Source organism: Vulpes lagopus, chromosome 22 (genome assembly GCF_018345385.1).
Source record: "Vulpes lagopus strain Blue_001 chromosome 22, ASM1834538v1, whole genome shotgun sequence".
In the NCBI taxonomy this organism is placed as follows: domain Eukaryota; kingdom Metazoa; phylum Chordata; class Mammalia; order Carnivora; family Canidae; genus Vulpes; species Vulpes lagopus.
In genome coordinates, this window is record NC_054845.1 from 30,974,525 (window position 1) to 30,982,961 (window position 8,437).

Consider the following 8,437-nt stretch of genomic DNA (forward strand, 5'->3'; position numbering starts at 1 on the left):
AACAGCTGGGAAAAGTGTCTCTCATCCCTACTTCCTACTTCACTGCACATCGCTTTACCCCTGACGCTGTGGATGTCCAAATTGGGTCTCTGAAGGGCTCACGGTAGAGACCAACCCAAGAAACGTACAGTCAACGCTTTTCACAGGATGTACCATTTCCCCCTGGCTTTGACAGCTGTCCCCACACACCCTCACCTGCCACGCCTCCTGGCCAAGATGCAGCCCAGGGCCACAGCTCTGCTTTGAGGAGTGACAGCCAATTATGCTATAGAACATCCCTCAGTGTGGGTTGGTCTGATGTGTTGTCAGGATTGGATTCAGGTTACACAATTTTGGCTGGAAAACAAGTTAATGTTGCTGTCTTTCTTGGGGTATCAGGTCCGGAGGCACTAGGCTGCCTCTTACTGGTAGCATTAATTTTGGCCACCAGATTGGAGTGTAGTCTGGTTTCTCCACTGCACAGTTAGCATATTCTCTCTCTCTCTCTTTTTAAAAATATTTTATTTATTTATTCATGAGAGACACAGAGAGAGGTAGAGACACAGGCAGAGGGAGGAGCAGGCTCCCTCTGGGGAGCCCAGTGCGGCACTCGATCCCAGAACCCCAGGGTCACACCCTGAGCCGAAGGCAGATGCTCAACTGCTGATCACCCAGGTGCTCCAGCATTTTCTCTTTGTCATAAGAGGTTGTGAGTGGAAATGGATTGGGACCCTGTAAGCCCTGTGCCTCTACAGCACTGCCTCTTGCTCTGGATATGCCACCTGCTGATGCTCAGTACTGGCTGTCCCTGAATCTGCTCTTACTGTGATGGTTGCCAACTGTTACTCTTCGGACAGCATCATCCCTTCTGTGTTCATTAGCTGGAAATCTCTTGTAAAAAAGAGCCTTACCTCTCCCCGTGCTGTTTGTTGTCCATACGGGTTCATAGATTCTAAATGCTATGACTTTGTTTACAAGAGCTTCCAAATCACTGAACATTCCTTGTACGCTCTGAGACTCAGATTGCCCCCAGATTTGTGAGGTGGCACCTGCTCAGGCTGGCCCCAGTGTCCTTTTGTTTGCCCTATGATTGCTTTTCATCACTTCCTTATTTTCTGTTGCAACAGGATGTCCCTTCTCTCTAGGGTCCCTGTATTGGATTCAGCGATCTCTCCAAGGAGCCTGGCTCTTTGTAGTGAGGGCTAGTACTTAGAAATCAAGAGATGAGATACGCTCATTGCGTGTAGGCCATCGTGACTTCTAGACCCTTCTGCCTTCAGCATCAGCCCCGTCCCCTGTCTTGTGCAATGGGAGCTGCCTCACGGCATCATCAGTGAATTATACGTTGCTCAAACTTTCCATTTATACAAAACAGGTTCAGAGTCTCTTCGCCTGTACAACTGCCAACACTAAACCTCCCCCAGAAGGATGTGCAGTTTGCAGGATGCTTCTCTTGAGCCTGAGGGCATCCGTGGATGCTGGCTGGATCCGGCCCACCTCCCCGTGAGATAATTGGGTTAGTTATTTGAAGGACAGTTGGGTCCATTGGTTTGTGTGTGCATTAGTTTTTGAATTTTCTCAAATCCTTGTTAGTTTGATTTTGGCTTTTGGGTACATAGAACATTATCATGATTCTTATTCAAACATTGTTGAGAAATGTCATCCTCTTTCCTTCTTCCTCCACCCTGATCCCTCCAGTCCTCATAAGTAACCTAGTTCATTTGTGTTTACAGCCTTTTTTGAGCCATAATTTACATTCTATTCAATTTACCTATTTAAAATGTACACTCTAGTAGGTTTTAATATTCATAGGACTGTGCGGCCATCACCATAGTCCCCTTTATTTTTTTATTTTTTTATTTTTTTAATTTTATTTTTCATTTTTTTTTGTTTTGTTTTCAAGAATGTTTTTTTAATAATTTATTTTTTATTGGTGTTCAATTTGCCAACATACAGAATAACACCCAGTGCTCATCCTGTCAAGTGCCCCCCTCAGTGCCTGTCACCCACCCATTCACCCCCACCCCCCACCCTCCTCCCCTTCCACCATCCCTAGTTCGTTTCCCAGAGTTAGGAGTCTTGATGTTCTGTCTCCCTTTCTGATATTTCCTACCCATTTCTTCTCCCTTCCCTTCTATTCCCTTTCACTATTATTTATATTCCCCAAATGAATGAGAACATATAATGTTTGTCCTTCTCCGATTGACTTATTTCACTCAGCATAATACCCTCCAGTTCCATCCACGTTGAAGCAAATGGTGGGTATTTGTCATTTCTAATGGCTGAGGAATATCCCATTGTATACAATTTTTTTAAAGATTTTATTTATTTATTCATGAGAGACACAGAGAGAGAGGCAGAGAGAGAAGCAGCCTCCGTGCAGGGAGCCCGATGTGGGACTCGATCCCAGAACTCCAGGATCACACCCTGGGCTGAAGGCGGCCACTCAACTGCTGAGCTACCCAGGCGTTCCACCACAGTTCCCTTTAGAGTGTTGTCGTCACCCAGAGAAACCCCACACAATTGGAAGCCACTCCCTGAATCCCCCAGTGGCCTCCCAGGCACAGGCAACCAACAATCTACTTTCTGTCCTCAGGTTGCCAGCCCTGGCCATCTCATCTAAGCAGTTTCGCACAGCAGGTGGTGTCCTATGACTGACTGGTCTCCTTCACATAGCGCTAGGCATCCAGGGCTCATCTGCATTGCCACAAACACCACGACTGTGTTTCAGTATGTTGCCAGTAGGATTGCATTCTGTAGATGGACCACATTTTATCCCTTCAGTGATGGTCACTTGGGTGGCTTCCACCTTTCAGGTATCATGGATAATACTGCAGTGAACATTCTTGTACATGTTTTGCATGGACACGTGTCTTCTTTCCTAGGGCACAAGTGAGGGCATGGACTTGCTGGGATGCAGTGGCTCCATGTGTAGATGTTCAGGGCTGTTTCTGGAAGTGGCCACACCATGCTGCACCCCTCTAGCAGGGGTAAGGTCCCAGTTCCTCCACATGCTCACCAGCACTAGTCCTCATCTGCCTGTCTGGTGGGCATGCAATTTACGGTTTTGATTTTCCTTCCCCCAGTGGTTAATGATCCTTCCATTAGCTCATTGACAATTTGTGCATCTTTCCTGAAGAAATGGCTATGTAGAGCCTTTGTTCTTCCTCTCCTCCCCGCCCAGTGGGCTGCATGCACAGCACAGAGGCCAGGGCAGGGTTTGAACTCACAACCCTGACCTTTCTCAAACCCAAGATCATAATGTACTTCTAAGAGGTTTATAGTTTTAGCTCTTATGTTGAGGTGTTTGGCCATTTTGAGTTAACTTTCCTGTGTGGTGCGAGAAAGGAGTCCATCATTGTTCTTTTGCATTCTCTTGTTCCCACTGATCTGTTGAAAAAATTATTCTTTCCCCATTGAATGATCTTGACACCCTTGTCAAAAATGAATTGCCTTAAATATGAAGGTTCGTTCTAGATTCTCAGTTCTCTTCTATTTATCTATACATCTGTCTATCCTCTGCCACTGTCTCTCGATTACTGTTGCTCTTTAGTATGTTTTACAATTAGGAAGTGTTTCTATATATAAGCACAGAATGAATATGCAAGTGTTCTTCAGAAGGAGGCCCATGCATTTGTTTCTCATTGCCCCTTCTTCCCTACCCCACAGACGCTCTTCTCCTGGATATATTCTCCCCAGGAGAGCATCAGTTCTTGGACCGCTGCCTGATACCCCAGCTGGCCCACGTGCCATCCGGTATTCTCTCTGACACCCATTCTGGGCCTTAGAGAGTTGCCAGTCTGTTGTGATGATGGACAAAGTGTCAGTGAATAACTGTTGTACGTGTACAGGGTTACATTGCCAGAGGTGGATCTTCAGAATAACAGCTGGGAGGGATATTGCTGGAAACGCCTGTGCAGTGTGGTTGGCCCACATGCCCCTCCAGGAGCAGTGCAGTTGTACAGCCGCCCCAGCTCCACATTGAGATTGAGACCGTCACCACAGAGTGTACTGGCAGGCTTTTAGTTGGTGACAACCTAATGAGTGAACTACAGTGTCTCAGACAAGTTGTAATTAGCACTTCTCTTATTATGAAGTTTAACATCCTTCTATATATTTAAGGCATCTCTTCATGTCTTTTATCCATTTGTTTCCCACTGTATTGTTAACTCATTTACATCCTTAAAAATTCTTTATGTATCAGGTATAGTAGCCCCTTATCTCTGATAGATGTTCAGTTTCTCTCAGTTTGTCATTTGTCTTGCCTTCACTTACAGAGATTTTTTTCTTTTGTTCTGTTTGAGCTTTTTTTTTTTTTTAAGTTAAATGGATTGGTCTCCCATTCCATCTGGATTTTTTAAATAAATTTATTTTTACTGGTGTTCAATTTGTCAACATATAGAATAACACCCAGTGCTCATCCCGTCAAGTGCCCCCCTCAGTGCCCATCACCCAGTCACCCCCACCCCCTGCCCACCTCCCCTTCCACCATCCCAAGTTTGTTTCCCAGAGTTAGGAGTCTTTCACGTTCTGTCTCTCTTTCTGATATTTCCCACTTATTTTTTCTCCTTTCCCCTTTATTCCCTTTCACTATTATTTATATTCCCCAAATGAACAAGACCATATAATGTTTGTCCTTCTCCGATTGACTTACTTCACTCAGCATAATACCCTCCAGTTCCATCTGCGTCGAAGCAAATGGTGGGTATTTGTTGTTTCTAATGGCTGAGGAATATTCCAGTGTATACATAGACCACAGCTTCTTTATCCACCATCTGTTGATGGACACCGAGGCTCCTCCCACAGTTTGGCTATTGTGGATGTTGCTGCTAGAAACATCGGGGTGCAGGTGTCCCGGTGTTTCATTGCATCTGTATCTTTGGGGTCAATCCCCAGCAGTGCAATTGCTGGGTCGTAGGGCAGGTCTATTTTTAACTCTTTGAGGAACCTCCACACAGTTTTCAAGAGTGGCTGCACCAGTTCACATTCCCACCAACTGTGCAGGAGGGTTCCCCTTTCTCCGCATCCTCTCCAACATTTGTTGTTTCCTACCTTGTTAATTTTCCCCATTCTCATTGGTGTGAGGTGGGATCTCATTGTGGTTTTGATTTGTACTTCCCTGATGGCAAGTGATCCGGAGCATTTCCTCATGTGCTTGTTGGCCATGTCTATGTCATCCTCTGTGAGATTTCTGTTCATGTCTTTTGCCCATTTCATGATTGGATTGTTTGTTTCTTGGGTGTTGAGTTTAGTAGGTTCTTTATAGATCTTGGAAACTAGCCCTTTATCTGATACGTCTTTTGCAAATATCTTCTCCCATTCTGTAGGTTGTCTTTTGGTTTTGTTGACTGTTTCTTTAGCTGTGCAGAAGCTTCTTATCTTGATGAAGTCCCAATAGTTCATTTTTGCTTTTGTTTCTTTTGCCTTCGTGGATGTACCTTGCAAGAAGTTACTGTGGCCAAGTTCAAAAAGGGTGTTGCCTGTGTTCTCTTCTATGATTTTGATGGACTCTTGTCTCACATTTAGATCTCTCATCCATTTTGAGTTTATCTTTGTGTATGGTGAAAGAGAGTGGTCCAGTTTCATTCTTCTGCATGTGGATGTCCGATTTTCCCAACACCATTTATTGAAGAGACTGTCTTTCTTCCAATGGATAGTCTTTCTTCCTTTATCGAATATTAGTTGACCATAAATTTGAGGGTCCACTTCTGGGTTCTCTGTTCTGTTCCATTGATCTATGTGTCTGTTTTTGTGCCAGTACCACACTGTCTTGATGACCACAGCTTTGTAGTACAACCTGAAATCTGGCATTGTGAGGCCCCCAGATATGGTTTTCTTTTTTAAAATTCCCCTGGCTATTCGGGGTCTTTTCAGATTCCACACAAATCTTAAAATAATTTGTTCCAACTCTCTGAAGAAAGTCCAGGGTATTTTGATAGGGATTGCATTACATGTGTACGCTGCCCTGGGTAGCATTGACATTTTCAAAATATTAATTCTTCCAATCCATCAGCATGGAATATTTTTCCATCTCTTTGTGTCTTCCTCAATTTCTTTCAGAAGTGTTCTGTAAAAAGACCCCGAATAGCCAGGGGAATTTTAAAAAAGAAAACCATAGCTGGGGGCATCACAATGCCAGATTTCAGGTTGTACTACAAAGCTGTGGTCATCAAGACAGTGTGGTACTGGCACAAAAACAGACACATAGATCAATGGAACAGAATAGAGAACCCAGAAGTGGACCCTCAAATTTATGGTCAACTAATATTCGATAAAGGAAGAAAGACTATCCATTGGAAGAAAGACAGTCTCTTCAATAAATGGTGTTGGGAAAATCGGACATCCACATGCAAAAGAATGAAACTGGACCACTCTCTTTCACCATACACAAAGATAAACTCAAAATGGATGAGAGATCTAAATGTGAGACAAGAGTCCATCAAAATCATAGAAGAGAACACAGGCAACACCCTTTTTGAACTTGGCCACAGTAACTTCTTGCAAGGTACATCCACGAAGGCAAAAGAAACAAAAGCAAAAATGAACATTGGGACTTCATCAAGATAAGAAGCTTTTGCACAGCAAAGGATACAGTCAACAAAACTAAAAGACAACCTACAGAATGGGAGAAGATATTTGCAAATGACGTATCAGATAAAGGGCTAGTTTCCAAAATCTATAAAGAACTTATTAAACTCAACACCAAAGAAACAAACAATCCAATCATGAAATGGGCAAAAGACATGAAGAGAAATCTCACAGAGGAAGACATGGACATGGCCAACATGCACATGAGGAAATGCTCTGCATCACTGGCCATCAGGGAAATACAAATCAAAACCACAATGAGATACCACCTCACACCAGTGAGAATGGGGAAAATTAACAAGGCAGGAAACCACAAATGTTGGAGAGGATGCAGAGAAAAGGGAACCCTCTTACACTGTTGGTGGGAATGTGAACTGGTGCAGCCACTCTTGAAAACTGTGTGGAGGTTCCTCAAAGAGTTAAAAATAGACCTGCCCTACGACCCAGCAATTGCACTGTTGGGGATTTACCCCAAAGATTCAGATGCAATGAAACGCTGGGACACCTGCACCCCGATGTTTCTAGCAGCAATGTCCACAGTAGCCAAACTGTGGAAGGAGCCTCGGTGTCCATTGACAGATGATGGATAAAGAAGATGTGGTTTATGTATACAATGGAATATTACTCAGCAATTAGAAATGACAAATACCCACCATTTGCTTCAACATTTTTTTTATTTATTTTTTTTTAAATTTATGATAGTCACACACACACAGAGAGAGAGAGAGAGAGAGAGAGGCAGAGACACAAGCAGAGGGAGAAGCAGGCTCCACGCACCGGGAGCCCGACATGGGATTCGATCCCGGGTCTCCAAGATCACGCCCTGGGCCAAAGGCAGGCACTAAACCGCTGCACCACCCAGGGATCCCCCACCATTTGCTTCAACGTGGATGGAACTGGAGGGTATTATGCTGAATGAAATAAGTCAATCGGAGAAGGACAAACAGTGTATGTTCTCATTCATTTGGGGAATATAAATAATAGTGAAAGGGAATATAAAGGAAGGTAAAAGAAATGTTGGGAAATATCAGGAAGGGAGACAGAACATAAAGACTCCTAATTCTGGGAAACGAACTAGGGGTGGTGGAAGGGGAGGAGGGCGGGGGGTGGAGGGGAATGGGTGACGGGCACTGAGGCGGACACTTGACGGGATGAGCACTGGGTGTTTTTCTGTATGTTGGTAAATTGAACACCAATAAAAATTAATTAAAAAAAAAAGAAGTGTTCTGTAGTTTTTTGGGTATAGATCCTTTACCTCTTTGGTTAGGTCTATTCCTAGGTATCTTATGCTTTCAGGTGCGATTGTAAATGGGATTAACTCCTTAATTTCTCTTTCTTCAGTCTCATTGTTAGTGTAGAGAAATGCCGCTGAATTCTGGGCATTGATTTTGTATCCTGCCACACTGCCAAATTGCTGTATGAGTTCTAGCAATCTTGGGACGGAGGCTTTTGGGTTTTCTATGTAGAGTATCATGTCATTGGCGAAGAGGGAGAGTTTGACTTCTTTGCCAATTTGAATGCCTTTTATTTCTCTTTGTGGTCTGATTGCTGAGGCGAGGACTTCTAGTACTATGGTGAATAGCAGTGATGAGAGTGGACATCCCTGTCTTGTTCCTGATCTTAAGGGAAAGGCTCCCAGTGCTTCCCCATTGAGAATTATATTTGCTGTGGGCTTTTGGTATATGGCTTTTAAGATGTTGAGGAATGTTCCCTCTATCCCTATGCTCTGAAGAGTTTTGATCAGGAATGGATGCTGTATTTTGTCAAATGCTTTCTCTGCATCTATTGAGAGGATCATATGGTTCTTGTTTTTTCTCTGATATGATCTATCACATTGATTTCACAGAATTCATGGAAAGGACTTGGCATC